The sequence below is a fragment of the Vidua macroura genome, chromosome Z, assembly GCF_024509145.1.
Source record: "Vidua macroura isolate BioBank_ID:100142 chromosome Z, ASM2450914v1, whole genome shotgun sequence".
NCBI lineage: Eukaryota > Metazoa > Chordata > Aves > Passeriformes > Viduidae > Vidua > Vidua macroura.
In genome coordinates, this window is record NC_071611.1 from 14,266,085 (window position 1) to 14,293,085 (window position 27,001).

The window sequence follows — 27,001 nt, forward strand, 5'->3', positions numbered from 1 at the left end:
CATACTCAGCACTGGAGAGGCTGCACCTTGAATCCTATGTTTAGTTCTGGGCCCCTCACTACAAGAAAGTCATTGAGATGCTGGAGGATGTCCAGAGAAGGGCAATGGAGCTGGTGAGGGGTTTGGAACACAAATCTTATGAAGAGAGAATGAGGGAGCTGAGATTGTTTAGCCTGGAGAAAAGGAGGCTGAGGGAAGACTGTACTACTCTATAAAACTGCCTGAAAGGATGCTGTAGTGAGGCGGGTGTCAGTTCCTACTCTAAGTAACAAACAATAGGACAAGAGGAAACTCTAGATGCCCCAGGGGAGTTTTAGATGGGATATTAGAAACAATTTCTTCACTGTAAAGGTTTTCAAGCACTGAACAAGCTGCTCAGGTAGGTTGTTAAATCACCAGCCCTGGAGGTATTTAGAAGATGTACCAACATGGTACTTAGGGACATAGTTTCGTGGTGGGCATGGAAGTACTGGGGTAATGGTTGGACTCAATGACCTCAGAGGTCTTCTCCAGCTTTAATGATTCTGTGATTCAGACAGCAGCTCTAGATAGGATGCTAAAATTTTTCTACAGGAAGGCTCCCAACTGTAGTTATCATAAAAAAAAAAAAAAAAAAAAAAAAAAGGAAACAAGCCTACCTGCCTCTGCCTACCATGATTGCAAGGCCTCACATATGTTACTTCAGGAAGAAGAGTGAAAACCATTAGGTCCTCGCGTACTCTGTAACCCTTCCAAGGCACTCCAAGTTTTGCATAAACTATTGAAATGACTGATAGGTCAAAGCAAACTAAAACATTTAGTTATTTATTGCATACAAAGACTGATATAACTGAAGAACACAATAAAGGCAAGGAGGGATTGGATAGTAACTCTAAAACTGAATATTTCGGATTCAGCTTTTTCCCCCCCCTATTAAAATCCTCTGGTATCCTGGTCAAGTCACTTATGGTCACTGAATTATCTAGAGCGCTAGGAAAAAGAAATGTTGTATAGAGACACAATTTTGATGTTGTGCTAGGAAATAATTATGTAAATTTGTTTTAAAATATACAATTAAAAGGTCTTCTGAATAAACAGTAGACTAAATAGCAGAAAAAGCAGCTCAAGGTGAGGAGACCTACAGCACAACTAAAGACATTTCACCATATAACTGATGAGTGCTTCTTATCACCATGCTTCCCCCCAGTAATTTGTTTCAAATTAATGCTGAAAATCCATGTACCAGTGAAGAAATGTTGACTTATGACAGATATGATGTCCACATTATTTGTATTGCAACCTAGATCTGTCAGAAGAATTGTTTTCAAACTATTTTTTTCTAGATACAACATGTCTTTATAGCAATATTGTAGATAAGAACAGCTAAATGTGTAAGGAAGAGAAATATTTTTCTCATTTCTATGATTACAGTATCTGGTTTTAATGAGAACTTCAGAGTTAATCTTTGTGTGCCTTCTTATCTGATCTTGCTTTGCTGAGCTTTTTAAATATAAATGTCCTGAAGCAAAATACTAGTAATCTTAAAACATGGGAGGCAGATAACATGCCAATCAAGCTGTTTGCTTTGATGCACACTATCAGAGACAATGCAAAGTGCCTGGTTTTCATCATGAAACTGAACCCTGCACCCAATACTATGAATATAATTAACTTCTAAAGGGGGTTGATGAACATTTTCTTCTATCTTTATTTATTAGTAGAACAAAGCAAAGGCAGCCTGAGGAAAGTGGGGGATTTTTTTAGATGGAGATGTTGTAGATAAACTGTCAGGACACAGAGGTATTGCTACTTACATAACATAAAATTCAAATTTCTTCTTAAGAACTTGGAGCTGGATCATTCACCTGCCTGGCAATGGAATAAGGTACTTGATGCAAGTCATTGTCTTAAGAATTAATCTGATGATAGAAGAAAGTTTTAAAACACATTCCAATCAAAAATTCAAAATGAAAACAGTAGTTTTGTAGCAGTCTCTGTACCAAATGAGGAACTGCTGCAGAAATAGTGCATCAGGGTAATGTGTCCCCAGGGACTGAGGTGCTGAATGAGCAGAATAAGCTAGCTGGAGTTAGGTAATCTGATTTGTTGTTTTTCCATCTATCCAGACTTGTAAGTTCTTGTATGATTTATAGTAATAGAATTTTTGAACAGTGGAAAAAGTAATTTGTTTCCAAGTGCAAGAGAAAAACTCAACTAATTGTGTTTTAGAAGTTCAGTAGTTAGAAAATATACAATCTTTAAGAGATGCCTACAATATGAAATTATGTATGAGACTTTGATCTCTTATTCATCATGCAAGAGCTCGGTAGTCTTCAACCAGAACAGGAAGTTGCGATCTTCTCATCTTGTTGCTAGGATAGCACATGCTACTGTGCCTGTGTGTCTACTGAGCATTCAATAACTTGACTTTATCTTACTCAGTGAAATAAGTTAACATGAACAGTGGAATAAATTAACATTAACAGACAAATTAAATATAAGGCAGAGAAATGGTACTAAATCTGTAGAGACTGAAAGGCTGAAAAGAAATATTTACTTTAGAATTCTAGCCTTCTGATGTACCAACAAAAAATGGTCACAATCTTCCCTTTCAATTTATGCTTTATGTTATCAAAAGAAAGGATAAAGAGTCACATTTTTTAAAAAAACTTATTTGAGAAATATGCAAATTTACATTCAGGATTACTAATGCACAAAATCAACAGTACATCTGCAAAAAAAAAAATCATACAGCAATAAAAGTCTCATTTTAAATTAACACAGAAGATTACTAAAACTTCACAACAAACGAAAAACAGACTATAAATCAAAACCTGAAATATTTTTGAGAAGGAATCAAATATTCCTTTTAAACATGCTGTCAGCTGTGGTGCCCTTCTTGGACCCACACATCAACAGAAGAGATTGAGGAAGACCCCACTTTCCAAAAGATCAAGATGACCGGAAGTTGTTAGCATTTATTTGGTGTAGATGAGCAGGTTTTGGGCATGGTGGGTGGTTGTAGTCTCCACTGGAAGAAGCCAACAGCTGTCTTGTGCTGGATATGGAATCTGCTGGTTTCACAATGGACTCACTGCCGTACACAGCCAAGTATACCAGTAAAACTGATGGCATCTCAGTTGAAACATATTTTGAAAAGAATGAAAAATATCATGTCACAGAAAAGCAGGTTGGCAAAGGGGTGAGAAAGTGCAGAAAGATTTAGGCCAGAACAGGAAGATAAGATGCCATGGCAGACAAAAAAACCCTGCAGCCTGTCAGGGAACTATACTGGACCAGATGAAAGGTGTGATGAAGAAGAGGTAGCAAAGAGAAAATGCTGTGTACTGACCATGGCAGACCTCTGCTACCACTCTTGCTTTCCTGTTTAAAGGACCGAGTGTAACCTGCATCACAGCATGGAGCATTGGGAGATAGGAGAGACACATGGAGTGAAGGAATAAAACTGAACCTGGTGAAGTGAAGAAGTGTTTTTCCAAAGTATTTTATTATTTGGGGCAGCTGTTTTGTTTGTGTAGTGGCTTTGCTTATTAGTGGTTTTGTTTGTTCTGGTTTTGCTTTGTTTCTTCTTAACAGCATCCAAAAATACATAATTAAATATATGTGCATTTATTGGTAATAAATTAACTTCCCCTTCATTTGAGACCTGGTAAGAAATCTGTCTTTACTTTGATCTGTGAGGTTTCTCACTCCTGCCTGTTGAGGTCAAACTGTGAGCAAGCAGTTGGCTGCTAGTAGGACCAACCTGCTGCAAGTATGAATGGGAGCTGTAGGGATGGGCAGGTGTGGATAAAGCCTTAGGACCTGTGTCATAGCAGGTATTCAATGGACTGAATACAATTTAGATGTTATATATATGTCAGGGTGGTCAACAAGAGATTGGTTGGGTTGAAAAAAGCATGTAAAGTCTTGTAGAAGAGCCATATTCAGGAGGAAGTGCCACTTCAATATGTGATTTTCTTTACACTTGTGTGACCAAGTCTTGCTGAGCTCCAGGAGACCATTGGGGTTTGTGAAGGAATATGAAGGAAATAGACTTGGCAGGGAAGATACCATCTCCTTTTCTGTTAGCAGTTGCCATGATTTAACAGAATGTCTAATTCATGTTAGCGTTAAATCTAGGCTTTGTTATTTAATAATTGATAAACTATGCCTTGAAGGTTTCCTGGAGGGGTTTTGTGGTTTTTGTTTTGTTTTGGTTTGGTTTTTTTTGGTTGTCATTGTTTGTTTGGGGTGGGTGTTTGTTATTTGTTTTTTGGGTTTCTTTGTTTTGTTTTGTTTTGTTTTGTTATGTTACATTGATTTTTCAGGAGTAGATATAGGAGTGGTCTATGACCTTATTCACAGATTCTGATTTTAGTTACATGATTAATGAAAAATGGCTTTGCACTGGGCTTTTCCCACATGATGGAGAAATTAGTTCATTGCCATTTCCACTTCTCTTGAACACTGGCAACACAGATTTTTTAAAGCACCTTGTATTTCCTTTGTTTTTTTCTGTTCTGACAGTGAAGGTTTCTTTAATGGTTGATTTTCTCTAAACTTCTCTAGTTTCCAGTGGTCCCAGGTGGTTTATATCTTTCTGCTGGCTGGATCATACTGGATAGCATTGATCATGCTGCCACATCTCAGAGTACGGCATGATGGACCAGGCTCAGTTTCTCATAATATGACTGTAGATAGGGAAGTAGGTGAAAGTATGTGTATTTTTACTCCCCACCCTTCTAAATAGAAGGGAATGAGATGGATGCAATGTACTCCATTTATGACAACGGTAACTTTTTCTCCTCCTGAACATGTTTGCAGTAATAATAAATGCTTCTGCTGCTCCGACAAAGCCTCTATGGCATTTTTCTGTCTCACAGCAGCAGTTCTAAGCTTCATGGATTTGGATGGGTCTCATTATTATTGTTTAGGTCTTAATGAATACTGATAATGATAATGATAAATGATAGGATATTCATTGGCTTTTGAAATTTTATTTTTTAAGGTTTTTTTAAGGTTTTTGAAATTATGTGCCTGTGGGGTAACTAAAGGCATCCTGCTATAAAAGTCCATAAAAAAGAGTGAACAGAATGAAAGCATCGATAAAATTATCTTTACCATTACTTCCAAAATGCATTTTCTGCTGACCTGGGTTTTACTTCTTTTTTAAATATTAATTGTTCATTTGCTAGTTTGAAAACACATCGTGGAGCTCCCCTAAGCACATAGATACACCTTTTTTCTTATTATTTAACGCTCCTCCTCTCCATCTTCTCCTTCATTTCCATTTTCCTGTCTTGAATCTTCCCCCTCAACAAGCAGGGTTAATGAAACACATTTGTGAGTGACGATAGTGCTGTACATCAATGAAATCAGTGGTAGATATTATAAAGTTACTGGAAGTTGGGTTCATGCATAATGTGCCATCTTTTTGCAAAGGGAAAATATTTGATGAATGCAGTAAGACCCAAGAGCTCAAGGGCAAGAAATAGAACAGAGCTCTTTATAATGTTCTGTTTTTTGACTGAGTGCTATTCAAATACTTTTCCTCAGTCCCAGCTTACATAAAGACAACCACAAAACCTTCTCAAGACCTGTGTTTAAGATGAGTGTGCTGAAAACTTTCCCTCCCTACAAAGTTTCCTTTTTGAGTTATGTTGTCTTTCCAGCAAGTCAGTCTTGGCTGTAGGTTAATGGTGCTTACCTTTCATAAAACCATATATTTATAGAATGGTTTGCCTTGGAAGTCACCTCAAAAATCATCTATTTCCCATCCCCCTACCACAGGCAGGACACCTTCCATTAGCCCAGTTTGCTCAGAGCTCCATCCAACCTGGTCTTAAACATCTTCAGGAGCATCTACAACTCCCCTGAGCAACCCGTTCTAGTATCTATCCATCTTCACAGAATTTCTTCCTAATATCTAACCTAAATCTACACTGTTTCAATTTAAGATCATTACCCCTTGTTCTATCACAACATGGCCTTGTCAGAAGTCCTTCTCCAACTTTCCTATAGGCCCCCTTCAGGTACTGGAAGGCTTTGGTATGATGTTCCCCTGACTGTACAATTTCACTCTATCATTCTGTTCTCAAAGGAGAATTGTTCCAGCCCTTTGATCTTTTTGGAGGTCTCCTCTGTCCAACAGGTCCACATCCTTCCTGTGCTGGGTACCCCAGAACTGGATGCAGCCCTGCAGGTGGGGTCTCAGCAAAGCAGAGCAGAGGGGCAGAATCCCCTCCCTCATCCTGTTGGCCACACTACTTTGGATGCAGCCCAGGGTACAATTGGCTTTCTGGGCTGCAAGTGCACATTGCTGGCTGATGCCAAGATTTTCATCCACCAGAACACCCAAGTCCTTTCCCTCAGGGCTGCTCTCAATCCACTGTCCACCCATCAAGACCACAGCTTGCCCTGACTCAGATACAGCACCTTGCACTTGATTTTCATGCAGGGATATTGTCAAATGTTTTGCACAAGTTCAGGTGTCTGACTGTAGTTGCTCTTCCCTCATCCATTACTGCAACCCTGTCAGAGATGGTCACCAAATTTCTCAGGCAGGATTTGCCCTTAGTGAAGTCAACTTGGCTGTCATCAATCACCTTCTGATTTTCAAAGTGTCATAGTTTCCAAGAGAATATTCTCCATGATCTTGCCAGGCACCAGGGTAACAATGACCAGCCTGTAGTTCTACAGATTTTCCTTATTGTCTGTTTTGAAAATGGGCATTACAATTTCCCAGTTCCCCTTTCCCCTCTCTTTTTTAAAGTGGGAATTTCATTGAATTGCCACAACTTCAGTATGATGGCTTAGCCACTTCCTCAGCCAGTTCCTTCAGGACCTGAGGATGTATCTTATCAGGTCCATGGACTGAGCACCTTCAAGCTTCTTAGATGGTCTTGAACCTGATTTTCTCCTTTAGAAGGCAGCTCTACTCTTTGCTACTTGCTATCCGCAACTTGGGCAGTGTGGCTGGAGAACTTCCTGGTAAAGAGAAATGCAAAAAAAATCCTTGAGTGCCTCAGCCTTCTCCAAATCCTAGGTAAACTTTCACAAAAATAAGAGAACTAGAAAAATAATGGAAAAAGTTAGAATTCATCAGTTGAAAGTAAGGTAAATATTTCAATCTGCAAAACCCTAATTACTGTGTTTTGTCTAGATAACTAATGATTTTAATTGTAAGAGGAGGGCAAAGAAAACATTTTTAAACTTATTACCTAAAATGTTTTTGCAGGCTGTGCAAAAAATATTCTTCATCATAGTGGAGCCCAAGATATAGTAGTCTTTTGATTAAAATTTACTGAATTTATTTAAGTTTAAAATTGAGATAGATTTATACTTCCTCAGTCCAGGGATGATCTTCAAAAATATTCTAAGATTTTTAGGATAAAAATGTATGTTTGTCCTATGTCTAGATGCTTCCTTTAAAATCAAAGTTGTTTCTTTACTGCTACAATGTCCAGACTCCTTTCTCTGACTTTTACTGTGTCTGTCCTTTGGAAACCAAGCAAATTTCTCTAATTAGCAAAGTTCCATCATATGGTGCTTGGATTTTGTGTGAATGTGTTTTGTATGGTGTAATAGCTGGAAGCTGAATTGGGACTTTTATGATTCAAAGGCAACAGCTCTGCTTGGTGAGGCAAACAAAGCTCATCTGAAGCTAGTGGGAACTAAGAAACATCTCTGGAGCTGAATCTGCTCTTTCTTCCATTTAAGCCTTTGAGCACAGTTGCAGCCCTGTGGATATTACAGAAACAGATATTAAAGAACTTCCCTAAGTGACACAGCAGCTTGTCACTTGCAACAATATGTCTCTAAAATGACCATGTCTTTCTGAAAATGCAGATGTAGTTTCTGACTCCTAAAAGTATTTCCCTATCAAGCTGCTTCTGAATGTAGTTTAGTTGTGATTAAAAGCAAGGCTAAAGGCCATAACTTCACTTTTGTGACGTGGGAGGGATAGCTGCAGTTATCTTAAGTATTTTTTTACCCCTTTGTAAGGGGAAGTACTCGTGCCAAACCCTCATCTAGAAGAGACCAAAACTGAAATGCTACATACACCTCAAAGAAATAAAATGCAGACTTCTCTAAAACTGGTGTCATTGCTGTGTAGGATCTACCTTCTCTCCAAATGGTAGTAGAATAGTACTTACAGCTTGTAAGTACTTACAGCTTGTATCCTTACTGGGGTAATGGTGGTTTTCTGGTGCATTCATTTTCATACTCATTTCGTGATTTTGGCATTTTTTTTCTGTACACAGGAATTTCTTTCCCATCTCAGCCAGAACCATTTTGAGCAGAGTGGTAATTTTAGCTCTTTGTCCCTAGAGGAACTATATGGACAGCAAAAAAGGCAGAGCTCCTCACCAAAACCTGGTTACTTCTTTCTCAGCTATCATATATGTGGCATATATTTTTGAAAGACAAAAATTACAGTATTTTTATGGAATAAGGATTACAAACCAGTCATTTTGTCATAACCCTTTATGATGAGTTTCTGTAGTAGTTTGGACTAAACTGTGTGTGCACAATATAGATTTATTTCTGCAGTCTTTCCTTTGGGAATTATGCAATTTTGTGAAGTCACAAATACAAGCTTGAAAATATATTAAGAGGGCTAATGATGTAGTGGAATGTTCTAAACTCACAGAGAATGTTCGACAACACAGCTAAGAACACCCAGCAGTCAGTGGAACAGTTCCAATGGAAATTATGTTTCTAAACATGTTATTTTTTGGAATAATAAACAATACTAAAGAAGATTTTTTCATACTGAAAGTGGCAAAGTCTGCAGTAAATTCCACTCAACATAAAAAATCCCTGCAAATAAATGCAGATTAGACAGCTGCCCAGGCACATTCCTGTCCATGACAGAGAAATGATTCTGCAGCAGGAGTGTATCTGCCCCTCTGAAAGCAGCATCCACTCTGTGCCACTACACTTGGAGAAAGGCCCTTGCCATTGACCTTAGGAGTCCAATTTTTTCTCATGTGTAGTGGCTGCATTGCACTGTTCTGGAAATATGGCAGATAGTTCTTGTTGCAGTGCATTAGTGAGTCTACAAGGAGAAGGCAGGATATACAGCAAAAGCAGCTTGCTGAATTACTTTTAAAATTGAAGATTTTAGGACTTTTCCCATCTTTTATTGTCATATTGAACCAGTCTAAGTTAAAGAAAAAAAAAAAGGTGGGGGGAAGAAAAAAGCATTCTAGCGTCCTGTTGTTCATATATTATTAGTGGATAACTAAATAAATAGAAGGGACTTGATCTGTTGTCCGTTATATACCAAAAGGGCACAACATGTATCCGAATATGTGTATACAATTCAAATGATTATTTTTCAGGCAGACACAGATTCCTACAGGAATCTGTGAATTTCAAAGAATTCTTACAGGTGGGGGGTTTTCTGTTTGTTTTTGTTTGTTTGTTTGGTTGGTTGTTTTTTTGTTTTTTGTTTGTTTGTTTGTTTTTTGTTTTGCTTTAGTAATACTAGTATAAGTACTAGTATTTTCTAAAGAAATTGTTGGGAATAATTTGTGTAAAAATATAACTGAAGCTCTAAATATTATTTACACAGGAGGTCTTTAGATTGCTGCTTCTGGTAAAAATAGTAGTGTGAGCTTCCATTTGCTGTAAAAAGATTGACCAAAAAAGTCAATTATGTTATAAATAATTACAATGTGTGTTTTGAAGACATTTCTATTTGTATGCAGTATTTAATGAGTTTAGGATAGATGTATTCTTGAATTACAAATCAAAAATAAAAAATTATAGAATTCCCAATCAAAAATATTTCCCTGTACATTAAAGAAAAAGGAAAAAAATTTCAAAAAGTTAATATCAGTATAACTTTCTTAAATGCAATCTGCAAACAGCCTTGAAGAACATACCATGAAGGGTATATGCTGTATGGTACTTTAAGCAGGAATTATTTGAAGTGTTTAATGATTCATTTAGATGGAGAAGATAAGAAGTTGCTTGATGTCTGATGATCTGTGAAAAGAGCAAGAGAATATTTTATACTGAGTGGGATATCTTTTAACTGTCTTTTTAAAGAAAAGTAGAGAAGATGAAGAAACTGTAGTCAGAATATTAGAAACTGAATTGGACTTGATCAGCCTTGGGTAGGCTTGGGAGAAGGTGAATAAGTGTATCTGTTATTTAGACACAATACACATACACATGATCACACTTAAATATATGTATATATATATATATAGTATTTAAAATATTTATGCCTACCTCAGAGATGTCTAATGAAGCATAAGATAATTATGAAATCTTCCAGTTAAGTGATATATAATGCACCACTTTGTATTAATACTTAAAGGCTCTGTCATGATGTATATTGTCAAAAGTGTTAAAATTTATTTCTTACTTACCAAAAAGGTTTGATATAGACACTTCACTATTACTGAACATGATGAATTCATTTAACTCTAGTTAAGGTATGCTGTGCATTAATATATTTTAAAAATAACATTGTATTATACTATCAAAATACACTTCAGACAGCTAACACAAAACTTTTAAAGTCTAAGTGCAGCAAATCTGCATATCGCTTTTCTACACATATGCAAGTCTGAGTCACGCAGGGAGATGTCTTGCATATATACAACTGAACACAGCATGGCTGTTTTAACTTTGGTATTTATTTGGTAGCTAAAGACTCAAAATAAAAATGTTTAGGAAGAAATTTCAAGTCAAATTAAAAGGATAAATATTCAAAAAATATTCAAACTGTAATTTTATTAAAGGTAAACCCTTCTGTTATAAAGCTTCTTTGCCAAAAGCTTTTCAGAATTTTAGCAACATTCTTAATATTCACTAAGGTCCCATATTATCTGAGGCACTACACCAGCACTTTCTAAAAGGCTGTTCAGGGAAGTTTGAAGATGGAAGGCAGTTTTATACTTCAGACAATGCAACAAGGAAGTCTGCTATGGTCCTCTAAATAGGATTGGCATGAGAGGTGATATTGTAGGTTGGGTTGGTTTAGTTAGGGATTTTATTAATGTTAGTTAGTTGGTTCTCTGTACCCCTATTTTCCCTCACAATGGTTTGCTCCAGGTTGTCTACCACGGGAGCTCTTACATGTCAATCTTGTAGTCACTCCCTGCCTCTTCATGGAAAGTTCTCTGTCAATCACCCCACCTTTGCATTCCTATTTGTCCCAGAACACTGTACCTACCTCTGTTATGTTGCCATAGGTTCCTGTGATCCACGTCACTCCCCTGTCATCTGTCCTCATAGGGCAAGACAGGTTTCCACCCCCTACTTAACCTAATGCTTTCTTTGGCCCATTGCCATTTTTGCCTTGCACTGTGCCAGGAGCGGTCGCTCTGCCCATTGCTGCGACCACATGTGGAATAAAAGCTCTCAGGCCCACAAGCAAAGTGTGCCTCTCTCGTCCCTTTGCTTCCTCTCAGCGTGAAGCTACCAAAGCTGTGTACCCACACTGGAAGGCTCAGCACTTGCAGGGAGGCAAACGCCTTAGCCCTGGAGTGCCCGTAAACAGCCTTGCAAAAGCAGCGCTAGCCGGGGTTTCTCAACTGCTTAAGGCCGTAGCGGATAAACGCTGCAATGTAGAAACAAAATAGCTGTTTAGCTACTTCTATTTGAATATGATGATACTCTTTGGAGCCTATGGCCTTCATTGTTACTGCCATGTAGCAGTTTAATTTATGGGCAAATATGCTTCTTATACTATATTTATAGTTTTTAGCTTTAATTTGCTTGTATTACACGGTTGTTGCAGATGTTAGTCAGTTCTGGGCTCATTCCAAGTACCATATGAATATATAATTAGAGGCTAAAAAGACTTACAATCTCAATAGTCAAAACAGAAAAAATGTCACCCACTTTTTTTACCACAGGGTAAAAAATGCCATTCAGATGGCAAAACCTGTTGTAATTTAACAGACAAGTAAGATTCACACTTTGGAAGATTCAAAGAGGGCAAGGGAAGGCCATAGCCAGTGGAAAACTTCAAAGGAAGATGAGTATGAGTTACTATTCAGCTCTACTCAGAATGTAAAGCAGCATTCACTACTGGGGATAAATAAAGAGCATTGCTGACTATGAGGATATCACCAAACTTTTAGTTGTCTAGGGATAACTGGAAAAATTTGCAGCTTCTAGCTGAGGGTTAATTTTCTGTCTAGAAGACAATTCTGACCCTGAGTCTCCAAAGCCTGCAAGAAGGTTTGTTTATGGCAGGTGCCTGGCCATGCAGCTTTGTCTGCTGGGCGTGCTGCACTTGTCTGTTTGCTCTTTTTTCATTTCAAGACAAGTTCTCTACATCTTTGGGAAATATTACAGTCTGTTTGCTTTCTTTTTTTTCCTTTTTTTTTCTTTCTTTTTTTTTTTTTTTTTTCATTTCTGATAGGAAATTATCTATATATTTTAAAATATCCAAAGTAATAGGAAAAACACATTAGTCTGAATATTTAAAAGTGGGGAGAGTTGTGGTCTGAGTAATACATTTTCATGAACCCAAAATAATGGAAGTATTGATGCTGACCTGCAATTGGTAATGTCCACTACTGTCTACAACTGAAAATTCTAAAACAAGGTTAATCTGCTGCAGGAAAAACTGAAAGTTGAAAACAGTGATACAGAAATTCTGAATGATCTTGACAAACTTTCCTTCATTTTGCTTTTCAGACATAGAGGTAATTTAATAATTTAATCTCTTGAATAGATAAAAATATTCAGTTAAGCATCATTTACAACTGTAACTCTATTTCAATAAGTTAGTAAAACATTTTGAGATTTCACTTAGGTAAAGAAGTTTTATAAGCTTTATAATATTGCTAATATTATTTATTCTAATTTTATTGTACAGAACGTAAATAATTGTGGTTATAATTTTCTAAGCAAGTTACAAATGTCTACAACTGCTATTATTCCCTTAAAATATGGTGCAAGTATTTCTAAACTTGCACATCATTTTATCTCATATTCCAGAGAAAAAGTAGTGCATAGAGATATAAACAGAATGCAGTTTTTCACAAGTGCTAGTCAACTGAATGAGACAATAAAAAACCTCAAGAATGGCATAATTAGATGTGCTATAAAGATTAAAATAACAACAGTGAAATCCCTGGGGAGATTGATTTTCATTGCAAAGAGGTAATTTTAAACTTTTAAAAATAAATTTGCCTTTGATCTATCTGTATTTTTTAACGGAAGATATTAGATCTCTGTTCTATAATGAAAGACAGGTTGCTAATATCCATGGAAATTGAAATAGTCAAAATATTACAAACACTATGGATAAACTTCGTATTTCCTTTTCAGCCTGTTAATATAATCTGATATTTCCCAGAAACTGGATCTAAGTTACCCATGAAAAAGGTGGTAGGGAAAAAACTATGTGTCAGGACCCAGTGAGGTGATTCTGGAGCTTACTGTCCTATTTCATTCAGGAAAAGAGTTTACATATTTTACATGTGAATGTATTATGCACCTCTACAAACATATCTTTCATAGGTAAAAGAAATTTAATGAAATGGCTGAGAAAATAGTCATGTCAGTGGCTTTGTTTCCATAAACTAAAATTTATTTTGTACCCAGGATCTTCAGTAAATAAACAGAGAAGCAAAATAATAAATAATGTAATCGAAATAGTAGGTTTTTCAGCACCTTTTAAAAGGCTTGTTGGTTCTGAACATATTTCATAAATGTTTCAAAAATAGTTCATTCAGCGTAATGTCATAATGTTGCTGAGCTCAATTTCCATTTCATGTCCCAGTTATGTTACTGCAAGTTTTATGATCTAAAGCTGCCTGTACACCTCAAATCTTCATATCTATCTCTTGATTTTGCTTTGGGAAATACAAGCTGTCACATTCATTTTGGACAGGTCACGTTTGTTTTCATATTAATTGTGTAACAGAGAAGAAAGAGCTGACAAATACTACTTTGACAATTTTTTTTTACTTTCAGTGCATGAAGCATGAGGACAACAATATTGTAATGTAAATGGACTTTGACTTTTTTCACATTTTGCAACTGCCAAGTGATTCCAGAACTTTATATTTTCTTCCTACTGCCTTGCTGCTTGCTACTGAGCCTTTAGCAAGTCGTCCTTCAGTTTGGCCATAATAGTATTGGCCTTGGTAATGTGTTTGAAGAAACCCCAAAAGCATATAAAAATAACTGCAGTAAAAAAAGCATTTTGTTTGTCAGTATTGCTTGGTACAAAATACAGATTATCCACTGTATTTTTTTCAGGGTATTACTGATAGAATATATTCATAGAATCTTACAACAGATCCCTTTTGGGGATATAGTGTCAGAACAAATATCTTTGCTTGGGGCAAGACTGCTTTTTGAACCTCTGGCTTCATTACAGTTGTGGGTCAGAGGAAACTCTCAAAGATACAATTATATGTAATAAAGTCCCCAGTGAATTTATTGAAACCCATCATGTTGATAATTAAATTAATTAGGCTGTCAGTTTATGATTTTTTTACTAATATATAAGTTGACTGATACAGAATTAAGGTTTGCTACACTCAAATGCATCCATAATGCTACCAGATGGTGGGTGATCCTGATAATCATGTCACCCAACTTGTCAATGATTCTTTGTTCACCTGATGCAGGTACATCACCTTGTAGTAAGCACTAAAATCTGAATAACCTTTCAAGTCACCTATATTTAAGTACATAGTTTTTTCACAAACATGTAAATACAGAAATATCGTATATAAATGATTAATTGAACTGGGAAATACATCTTTTCACATATATAAGTGATGACAAAGCATAACAGGTAGAAGTATAGCATTCTGTAACATTTAGTTAAGCTTTATTATTTGATAAAGCCCATGATAACTGGATTTCAAAGACAGAATTAATTTTTAACCTCTTTTTTTTAACCTCTAATTTTAGCTCTTAGCTGTGTGACAGCCTCATTTTTTAACTTGTCTATAGCTTAATCTCACTACCTTGCGGCGTGGGTTTTTGCTCTCCCCGGCTGCACGCGGCTCTTGGGAGCCCGGCTGTGGCGTAGCTTCCACGTGCTGCCGGGGTTTGCTGCCGCGGGTTCCCGGACACGGCTCCGTGTCTCGGGTGCGTGGGCTGGCCAACCGCTGTTACCGTGCGCTAGGGACCCGGCAAAGAGGAAGGAATTTGTCCATTTACTCCGTGCTTGGCAGGAACGGTTTATTGGTCACGTGGCGCGGTTTGATGGAAGAACTGTAAAATTAAAAACTCACAGTAGAACACAGCAGGGCTCTGTAATATTTCTCAGCCCATCCTCAGGCTACAAAAGGTAGATGTTTCTTCTTTGAGTGAATCTAGACCGAATGATGTTAATTTATTTATAAAAGTTTATTCTTCCTATTGTTTCCTTCCAATCATTCACCAGAAAGAAATTTTCCGTGAAGAAATAGCTATTGAAAAAAAAAAAGATAATACCGTAAATAGGTAAGTTTTTGTTGGCAAGACATGTTCACAACTCTAAAGTGATTTTTTTTTCAGGTGATATTCATAAGGGAATTCAGGAGTCACTTAGAAGACCCAAAGTAAAAAAACCATAGCATTGCTCCATTATTCCATTTAGTCCAGTGGTCACTTGAGCTGTGAAGAAGACAGTTTTGAATTGTTACTCTGAATGAGCAGCTCATAATGGGAAATACTTTGTACATGAATCTATGAGTAGTCTAACATTAATTACACATTTATCTTACCAGTCCATGTTTTTGTGGTTTTCCAAGGACTTTTATATGGTTTGGGATGGTTTTGTTTTGTTTTGTTTTTTCCCCAGGTTTGTTTGTTTGTTTTTTAATTTGTTTATTTTCTTATTAGCTTGAAGTTTCTGGTCATTGATACTACACATAATTGAGTATAAATGTCATAAAAAGTGACCACAATTTGTTTTGGTCTTGGTAGACAGAGAATTCTCTGAAGGTACGTCCAGGCCTCACACATGCAACATTACTTAATTAGAAGCGAAAGCAATTTCTCAGAGCATGTTGTACAGGCAATGTCTGTGATCCTTCCTGTCCTTTCTTATGTATGATTTTAAAAAATAATCTGATGCTAGCATTTCCATGAATAAGCATCTGAAGTAAAATTTCACTGAGATAACTTTTAATTTTTTGTTCACAGAATTTCAACAATTTGGGAAATTTCTGTAAATTTTTGTAAGGCTCTTTATTTAATAATGTTCAGAAATTCTCTGCAATAACAGAATCCCAATTTGTAAATTTAAAACCCATTGAAAGGCTGGAAATTGGATAAAGAGCTTTTGTGACATATGAGTGGTTGTATTTTGATAAATATTCAGATGCGGATACAATTCCAAAGCCCTTAAATTTTAGTGATGAACAATTAATTTATTTTCCAGTATATATTCTTTTACATTGGATAGGAGAAGACAGTAGATAATCAGGTACAGGCTGAATGTTTTGCAAGGAAAATGTGGAGATGTAGATGTAGTTTCAAGAACTTATTTTCATTAAATTGTCTTCTAATTGACTGAGGAGCAGAGAGAAATTGCAAGTAGAACTCCTTGCATCGAATCATGGAATCATCAAATATCTCAAGTGAGAAGGGTCCCATTAAGTCTGACTCCATGCTCCTTGCAGGACTGCCTAAAATCAAACTGCATGACTTAGAACATTGTCCAGATACTCCTTGAATTCCAGAAACTTGGTGCCTCAGCCACTTCCCTGGGTAGTCAGTTATGGTGACCAGCCCCCTCTCAGTAAAGAGACCTTTCCAAATCTTCAGTCTGAACTTCCCCCCATGTAGCCTAATTCCATTTCCTCTTGTCCTATTGCTGCTCACCAGAGAGAGAGTAGGTCAGCAGCTCCCCCTTGGCTACAACCCTAGTGGAAAATGTAGATTGCCATAAGGTCATTCCTCAGCCTTGTCTAAGCTGAAACAGCCAAGTCACCTCAGCCACTCCTCTGAATTCTTGCCCTCAAGGCCTTTCACCACCTTGGTCACCCTCCTCTAAGGGTCTTTGGTCATCCTTCTCCCTAACAGTCTGCTGTCCTTCTTATATTGAGATGCCTACAACCACACACAGGACTTGAGGTGGGGATGCACCAGCACAGAGTAGGGTGGGACAGCTCCCTTGCCCAGCTGGCGATGTTGTGCCTGATGCACTCACGACAGGTTAGGCCCTCTTGGCTGCCAGGACAGACAACAGTACACTCATTTTCAACTTGCCATCAACCCAAGACCCCAGAACTCTTTTCATGGGGCTGGTCTCTAGTCTTCCATGCCCCAATTTGTATGTAAAATAAAGATTTCTCCATCCCAAGCAGAGAACCCTGCTCTCTTAATTCCCTAAAGCTCTTGATTGATTGTCCAGCTCTTTAGTCTACTCAGATCTCTCTGTAAGGCCCATCCACCCTCAAGAGAGTCCACAGCTCCTCCCAGTTTAGTACCTTAAGTAAACTCAACTAATGTGTATGTGATTCCTGTGTCCAGATCATTTATGAAAGCGTGCTCCACAGGAAAGCAGTCACAGCACCAGCCTGACTGAGTTAAAGTGCATTTGAACAATGCTCTTGGGCACGTGGTGTGACTTGTGTGCTGTGCAGAGCTGGGAGCTGGACTTTGATGATCTTTTTGAGTCCCTTCCAACTTAGCTTATTCTGTGATTCTATGATTTAAGAGCATTGACCCTAAAATTGAGCCCCAGGGAACTGGCACCAGCCTGATGTAACATTGTGTGCTACTGTTTATAGAGGAATACTTTATAAAAACAGACAAAAAGCAACCAACCAAACTAAACCAAAACCAACAAAACCCCACAACCTCTCTCCTCCACACTCCCACCACCACTGCTTACTTTTAATTATTTAATAGTATAATACATGCTTGAAACATGGTCAATCAACCTTGTAGATCTTGCAAGTATGTAAAAGCTATTGGGACACAGGGAAGCTGTATTCTGAAGTTGCTTTTCCGCAATACATATAACTCAAAAGGTCTGGCTACTGCCAGAAATTTCAGCGGAAATTTTACAGTTGTTGATTGTAAAATCCTGTTTTGCTGTCTTTTCTGTTGTATTTTCAAAAATGTGTGTTTTGCCTTTTGGGACATCTTTTGCGAAGAGGAGTTGCAGTCCTCTTTATCCACAAGCACTCTCTGCGCACTTCTCTGTGTTACAAAATCCTACCACTTCAGATTCTCAGTGTTTTCACTAACTGGAAATTTTATGTATATATAAATATATTTGAAAATTTTATGAGTATAACTCTAATGGAATCGTTTTTATATGCACACTGCATTTCTGTGTTCACTTCAATTTATCTTTTGTAACTGGAAGATGAGGAATTCCAAGGATGGCTTTTTATATCATCTACATGTGAAAGTATTTTGCCTGTCTAAGCTGTTCTAGAACAATTTACACCTGTGGATGACTCATCCAAACTACTGGAGTCATTAGGATTTTATATCCCTGCATTCATATTTTAAAAGGGAAACGTCAATACAATGATGTTTTATGAATTTTGTAGCACCCCCTAAAATTATCAGCTGCTGTTCTTTTATCTCTGTTACTGGCAGTGTAACTTCCACTTGACAATACATTTTTTCCTTTGCATTGTATTTTTTTTTTCTGGATGCATTTTTAAGGTTAAGATTTCTTTGAATCAAAAAGTTCCTCTTATGTTTACTAGACAGCATTTTCCTACTAGTTATTTGAAAAAAACTCAGATGAATCTCTTGTACATTTCATTTCAATATTCTAAATTTTTAAATTTTAATTTAATACAAATATATGTGTTTAACCATGGAACAATCAATTAATGTCATTAAATTAATCACATAAAATGAATGAATCATAGATCAGGTTAGGATAGGCTCAGGTTGGATAAGGCTCAGGGCCTTATCCAAAATGGCCTTGGACAGCAAGTGGATAACATTTTCTGCTATGTATTTGCCATATTTAAGAAAAAAATTTAATTGTTTTTCTATAAATAGACTCTTTAATTAGTTTGTGAAATTAAATTTGAATAAAAGAAAGAATCTTAAATGAAAAACTTCCTCTGTTCCTAAAGCAAATCTGGAAAAAAAGATTGGAAAAACCAATAAAAATACATTGTTGTGGAAAATTTGTGATGAGATCTTTCCTGTGAAATAAATATATAAAATATAGATTATAAAATATAAATTTTTGAAGTTACTTTAATGAAAACAAAGTTAGGCTATTTGTCACTTGATTGTTATTTAAAGTTAATTTCAAAACCTATACTTTGTGACCAGAAATACAGACTGCTGTTTTTTTAGTATTTTAGAAAAGAACAGTAGAAAGCTTTCCTCCACATAATTTCATCAAAGCCAAGTTTCACAGCTCAAAACCATCACTATTTAGTACAATAGAACAATGCGGTACTATTTACATGTACACCGTTGATAATCACGTGTTAACCTATGTACAAAAGAGCAACTTTTTTTTTAGAATATACATTGTGGTATTGTACACCCTTTACACCTAAGTATTCTCTATATCCTGGAGAATCCAAGAGCAGAGACCCTTTTTGCCATCCAATAAACATTTGATGTGATTGGCAAATCAGAAAATGTTAAATCATAAGTCAGCTATAAACATGTTTTTAATCTCCAGTAACAGCAGGACACTAACAGGAGAGCTAAGAATACCAGGGGGAAAAAAAAAGCACAGAAAAAAAAGTGAAAAAGCGCCATTGATTTGTTGACAGAGGCCTAGCAGCTGTCACAGTAAACCATGGCTCTCTTGCACTTAATCAATGCCACCCTCCAAACAAATCACTCTGCAGCCCAGATGAAAAGTAATCAAGAGGAACACCTTCATAAGCATGAAGATTGCTAGATGGAGTTCAATGAAGTGTGTCTTTAAGCTTAGGCACTCCAAATGTGATCTATGACCCAAAAGCTAATGACAAACTCTTAACCCTTTTGAAGAACGCAACAAATAGCTGTCCCTTTTGCAAACAGATTGCATCATAACATTTTCATCAATAATTTTTGGAAAATACCATGTGCACCTTTGGTGTGCAGTCTTTTCTTCCTCTGTGACAGGGTCACTAGCAATTATTGTTTGTCTCTCCTAGTGTGCAACTACTTCAAAAGTACTTTATTTTTGTGGAAGACAGCACAGGAAAAAATGGCTAATTTTAAGCCTTACACAATGCTTGCAGAGAATTTCTAAAGGACTAAAAATTATTTTCTGTTCTTTTTATTGGCGCTTAAAAGTGCAATGTTTTGAAGACTTTAAAAACTCTCTGTTATAGCATTATTTCCAAGGGGAAGTCTAAACACTGCTCTTGCCTGTTTAGTGGCAGTAGATTGCTTGACAGCCTGCCACTAGCTTCCACTAGCTTATATTTCTTTTTCATTTTTTTTCAAATTGACCAAACAGAGGCTAAAATAGACTCTAGAATCATGCTGTCAATTTCATTCACATGAGACAGTAACTCAGACAGAGGGCTTTATTGTACAGTTCACTGAAGAAAATTACTTCTTCAGCAGTCCTCATGGCATGCCACCAACAGAGTGCACTGTCATAGGCTCAATACTTGTACCAATTAGATCTTTAACAGTACTATTTTTATGGTACTATTATATGGTGTATTATATTATAAACATGCTAGGAGCTCTTTCCATGTTAAATTAATACAGCATTTTAGAAACAATTTATTATTTTTTTATTGATAGCTTTAGAAAATAGATTGTGTAACACATTATATTTCTGATACAAATGGTGGAATGGAGATAAGCTCTTTTTCATTAGTCTTGTCTCATGCTGAATATTTCTGTTAATGTGTACTCTCAAGTCCTTTGCTGCTTGTCTATGGGCTTACACTATCCAAATTGCTCATACGTCAGCAGCCAGTAAACATGCCACTATTGATGTGCATTTGGATCCCTTCAGAATGATACAATTGACCTTTTTATTTAATTTATAGTCTATTGGACAGCACATATTTCCTGCCTAAGGGTTTAGCTTATCTCTCATGTATTCAGTGGAAATTGACATTTCACTACTTTGCAGGTTAGCCTAATGTTAATTAAAGCATGAGGATGCACTCATCCTTAGTATTTTCATGGAATTCATGCAATTCTAAAATCAAGCTATTTCAAAATATGAATGCATATTTAAATTCAAAGGTCAGATGACTGAATATGAATGCAAATAAAAGGGTACATATACAGCTAAGTTGTCGTGGTTTAGGAATGGTCTCCCTAAATTAGTGCTCCCCTCACTGAGACTCCAAAACCACATGCAACTCATGTACTTCTCCTTGCCCTCCTCCTACAGGTGGCTGGAGAGGAGAATTGGAGACATCAAAGGCAAAGGTCACAGGCTGAGATAAGAACAACTTACTGGAAACAGCAATGAGGTAAGAAAACCAGCAGTAAAAGCAAGAGAATTACTAACAAAAGGTGTGAGACAAAGAAATGGTTTACACAAGAAAACCATGATAAATTATCACATCACACCACACTTTCTCCCACCTGGAAAAGGGATTCCCTTCTCGGAAGTGACAAAGTCCCTTTTTCCTGCCCTGGCAATGACATAAGAGGGTTTCAAATAAGAATCATGTGCTTGGCCATGCATCTCCAGCCTCCAGTACCTCCTGGCTACTGTGAAAAATTAACCCTGTTGTCTGAAACGAGGACATTATCCACTCTTTATCCTATGCTGTCTACAATACGCCCAGATCCTATACTTTCCAATCACATACATATATACACAAGCACAAGTATCATTTTCATAGTCAGTGGCTGTTCCTCCAAGTTATCTTTTGAGTTCGTTTAGTATCAAGCATGACTGTGGGTTCTATCTGCCTTAGACATCTTCTAGGACAGGAGAGAGCTGTCAGGTGAGCTATTAGATGGTTGCAGTCAGCATCACCAGCTCACAACTGGTATGTCTGGAGCGGTCCATGTTCGTTGTCAATGGTAGTTCTGGCATACACTGGCAGTGTATTTGAGGAAAAAATATTATACAATTCAACATTACAGACTCTTCTCACCCCAAAATCAAATCCCCTTGAGGGGCACATTGGGTTTCCTGGTCCCTCTGCATTACTCACCAAGTACACCCAGAACCTTGAGCCAAAACAATCCCACAGATGGGCATCTGTTTGATTGAGGCAGGACTATTTCTCATATGCACTATGAGACTTTACCCCCTTCTACACGACAAAGCAGTTTTGACTGAGCAGGGCCATCTCAGTTAGTACAGCCTCAGGTGTTAGCTACCCGGGTGGGTAGAAGCAGAGGGCCACATGAAGCACTGTTGGTACTCGTTTCATTGACATCAATGCCAATGAGTAGACACATGACAATAGCATGCTCCATACAAACTCCACTGTATGAATTGTGCACATGGGACCTCATCTGGACAGGGCACTGCTTGTTATGTAAATCCCTACAGATTTCCTACATTTTAGGTAATTCTCTCACCTACCTGACACCTTTCTCCATAATGTTCTTTCTGCTTGGATGCACTACTAGTTCATCCTTGAGAGAACATCTTTCCCTCACACTTGACAGCAGTCGCCTGCAGAGGCTGAGACTTTTTATGCTCTTTGATCCCCTTGTCAATACCTACATCCTGGGACAGGGATCACTGTTGCTTGGCTTTACTACCATCTAGTTTCATACCATGGGACATGATAGCCCAGCATCAGAGCAGACAGATCACTGCAAGTTCACTTGATTGGCAGCTGAAATCACAGTATGATTATTAATGAATTCCCAGATGTATCACCCAAGTCCAGGGCAAGACAATGAACTGAATGCACACCCCAAATGACCCTTACTGCCCTTGATGTTAAAATGTCATAAACTGGTATCACATAGTACAGCAACAAAGTAATCCTGATCCCTCTCTCACTGAAAATGAGTACTATGAGGAGCATATAGAAGAACATATGTGTTAGGTACCACACCCACACAAACAGTCAAGGAACATTGTGACCAGGGGCTCCACACCTAACACACAAGTGCTTAGAAAAAGCTTGTTTCCACTTCCATAAGGGCAGCTCTGTTCCTATTTCAAACCTTCATGCTCAAGATTTGACACCAGTTAAGGCTTTCGTAATTTAGGAATGGTACCCCTCAATTTTCTGTCTCCCCGCCCCACTAAGACTCCAAAGCTTAGACTTAAAGCTTTAGATAGAGCAAAGACACCCACCTCACTTGCTTCCCCTCTCCTGTCTTCTGCTCACAGGTGGCTGGAGAGGAGCATTAAAGGCACACAAGGCAAAGATCATGGGCTCAGATAAGAATGATTTATGGGAAACAGCAGTAAGATAAGAAAAACAAACAGTAACAGCAACAAAAATATCAACAAAGGTATAAAACAAAGAAATTATTTACACAGAGGACCCACGACAAAATACTGACTGACCAGCTGTCCCACCACACCACACCTTCTCCTGCCCAGAAAATCAATGGCCTTCTCAGACGTGAGAGAGTTTGTCGCCCCTGTGACTCTCCTGCCACTGATGTGAGATGATACAAAATAACATTAGGATCTTGGCTACGTCCATACGACTCCCGGCTATGCACCCCACACTATGGCTACTGCAGATAATTAGCGCTGTCCTTGGCTGAAATCAGGACACATATATATTGTGATTTAAGAAGCCTATAAAATAGTTCTTGTAAATTTGTCAGCTAGCTAATAATAATAATATTTAAAACATGACATGTATGATATATGCTATATATGCTATGCCTTAAATGCAGTAGGATAAGCCCATGATTGCATATCACTATAAGGATAGTAAGGAAGCCCTTAAATTGGAGATACAACTTTATTAGCTCACAGAATTTGTTGATGTTCACTGTTTGGAACCATATTTTCTGAGTAGTAATCATATTTATCCTGAGAATTTTAAAGAGCTATTCTTTGTTGACACTCTCCATGTAGCAAAATGGGAAATGGCTCTGTTATAAAAAGGCTAAATAAGGATAATGTTTTGGAGAAGTATGACTGTGTACTTCATCTGCCTCGTCCTCAGCTGTCACCTAAGTATTCTGTACTGGTCACTCCCAGAATCACAAACCATTTTGCATGGCCCTTTTGTCTGAGCAGAGGGCAGATATTCTAGCCGAAACTTTCCAACATTATGCAAAAGACAATTCCTTCTCTAAAGATCAAACAATTTTAGTATAATAGCATATTACACAGACATTAACCTGAAATCTGTGTCATTAAGGGAGACTTAAACATTAAAACATTTTAAACATTAACTTATGCATCACAAGTTAGGGACACAATTGGCCAAAGCTCTTTTGAATTACCTTCCTTGAAAATGATCAAATACCCAAATAGTTGTCAGAACAAATAGAGTGATATAAGTGATGCTCACACTGCAGTGTTGGTGCTGGCTAAATAGACTGTCTGGAGTTATCCCTCAGAATGGTCTTCAAGTGGGGAACCTTTGTTCAGGGCTGCAAAGATTTCCTGACACTATTGTAGTATGGGCAAATACTAGGCCAGGAAGCAGCTGCAATGCAGAATGTGCCAGAATACTTCCCTTTACCGTTTAAGTTTTTTTTCTGTCATATTCATGACTGATTCAAATTCAATACAATTGAAGATGATGAAAGGTAGTCAGCTGGTGTCAGATTTGTTGTCAAGTGTTGCATCCTGGGTTTGGGTTCAGATTAGGGGTTCTGATCTTCATTAGTTTACCAGTTCTGTGTATCCTCGTGTATCCCCCGTGTTTCCCCCCCACACCGTGGCTAACCCCAGGATGCCTGCCATTGGAGTTTCCTCCTGTCACTCCTGTAACCACTCCCTGCCAACTCCTGAGGCTTCCGTGTCTGTCAACCCGTTCCCGTGATCCCACTGGCCCCGAAGCCCCGTGTCCGCCCCCGCTGTGTTCCTGTTGGTCACTGCGGCACACGTCACTGCCACGGTGTCTGCATTCATTAGGCGGAGAGCTCCCGTCCTCCCCTGTCCCACCCCTATATCCCTCTGCAGCACCCCAGCCTCGCTGCTAGATCTGTCCACGCGAGGTTAGGAGCAGGCTGCGGCTTCTCCATCATGGCTCCCGCGACCAATAAAGCATCCAGCTGCCACGTGGATGGATTTGGATGAATTCCCTGCCTCTTTGTTTCTTACCTCATGCCAATGGCAACGCGCGGCCAGCCCACCCCGGGGCACAGCTGCAGAAGCGCCCAGAAGTAGCAGTGAACACCGACCCTGACGAGAAGCCGAGGTGCCTAAGCCAGGCGCTTGGGAGCCGACCGGGGCCGGGAAAAGTAATGCACAGCCGCTGCCAAGTTCAGCCAAACCAGTGAAGTTCAAAATTCTGGTAAGTCTAGATAAAAAAAAAAAACAAACCAACCAAAACCAGAAAAACAAAAAACAAAACAACCAGCTTTGGAATATAAGGACAGGGGAAAAAATACTTCTGATTTTCCCTCATTCTGAATCAGAATCCTTTCCTGAATAAGTTTTGCTCAGCTGAGAATTTAAATGATACTGGGGGGAAATAAAGCTGCTTCCAGTAATACACTCAAAAATAATTTTGTGACTTCATTTCATGACATGAAGCTACATAGCACATCATAAATTTATTTCCCAAAGTCTAGGATTTATGTCTGCTTTACATCCACATCACATCATAATACGATGCAGTTTGACACACCATAATTTGTTTTTAATAATACATTATTTCAGGAGCTGGAAAAGTGTCAAGCCTTTGTGGGATTTATTTATTTATTTTCTGTGCAAAATTAGTGACTGCTTTGATATTGCTGCAACTCCAAATTAATCCAGTTATTCTGTGATTTGATAGCATAGAGGGAAGTGTGTTTAGAATTTCCTGATTTGGAAAAAAGAAATTGCAAGAAAGACAGTGCTATTCATCACTGAATGCTTTGTACTTACATTCTGCTTAGTGCAAATATTTCATCAAAACACCACACGCCACATGGTTGACTGAATAAGAGGAAGAAGGAAAGGCTTAGGGGTTCTTTGAGATCTTGCCTGCAAACACGCCTCAGAAAACAGGAACAGAAACTTGCAAAACAAAGTATAATAGCATTCTTTCTAACCATCATTCTGTTTCCTGTATGCCTAATGTTTCATCTAGTGTATGATTGCACCATTCCCTTTTTCTAGCTGTCCCTTTAATTTTTTAATGGTATAACACAACAGTAAATTTGTGTTAAGGAGCTCAAGGTATAAATGGCTGGCATTCCATATCAAGTTTTACTGGCTACCAGTATTTGCCTAAAAATTATCATTGGTATTTATATAAAAAATGTAAACACATGTTAGTATTTGTGGGTTTTTTGCCTTTTCTTTCCCCTCATTCAGTCCTTGATTAAAACTCTTTATTACTTTTTTTCATTGGACGCCTCATTTTGTTTTATTTTTAATTAATGATGATTATTACACTTACCATTTCTTCAATTGCTAATACTAGCAGCAGCATGAGTGTTTTGAAACATTGCATTTAATTGTTGCCATTATAGAAAGAAAAGTCTAGCTGTACTTTTCTTTGAAAAGAAAAAGAGAAAAGGTCTGAAAACCTATCTAGCTCCTTTATAATGATAATTTGAAAGAAAATAATCTTTGTTGGATAATCCTTTTTTAATCAGAGTAAATTGATCATTGTTGCTTCTCTGAAGAACTCAAAGTGATTTCACCTTTCTCTGAAACATTATTTTGTCAGGTAAGACATTTTAAAGCCTTTCTTCTAATGTCTGTTTTTCACAGCTTTACATTTCTTTAGATTTAACAGATCATGCTTGATACTTCATACATCTGTGACATACAGTGCATTTCAAGTAACATGGCTTTTATTGCACAGGAAAACACAAGCTAAAGATTGGAGCATGGTATAGGTAATAATTGAGTTCTTGCACAACAATATCTTTGCTTCAAAGCCTAGTCAGGAATCAGGCCTGGACTCTTCTCAGGGACAATGGGCTGTCACTGTTAGCTCGGAGAAAGGTGAACAGAAACAAGATAAACTATTGCTAACTTGTGGTAGCTTTAACTATTTCAAGGAAAAGTGAAATATATGATGAT

At 37.7% G+C, this 27,001-nt stretch overlaps 1 long non-coding RNA gene across 1 annotated transcript in view; it reads left to right on the plus strand.

The window, feature by feature from the left end:
* LOC128821924 (uncharacterized) overlaps positions 1-24,440 on the plus strand; it is a 99,441-nt gene extending 75,001 nt beyond the window's left edge. Inside the window, exons 2-3 of the long non-coding RNA XR_008441275.1 lie at positions 21,257-21,338; positions 23,177-24,440. This is a non-coding gene — a long non-coding RNA (uncharacterized LOC128821924). The remainder of the gene's footprint in view (positions 1-21,256; positions 21,339-23,176) is intronic.
* The last annotated feature ends 2,561 nt before the right edge of the window (positions 24,441-27,001 follow it).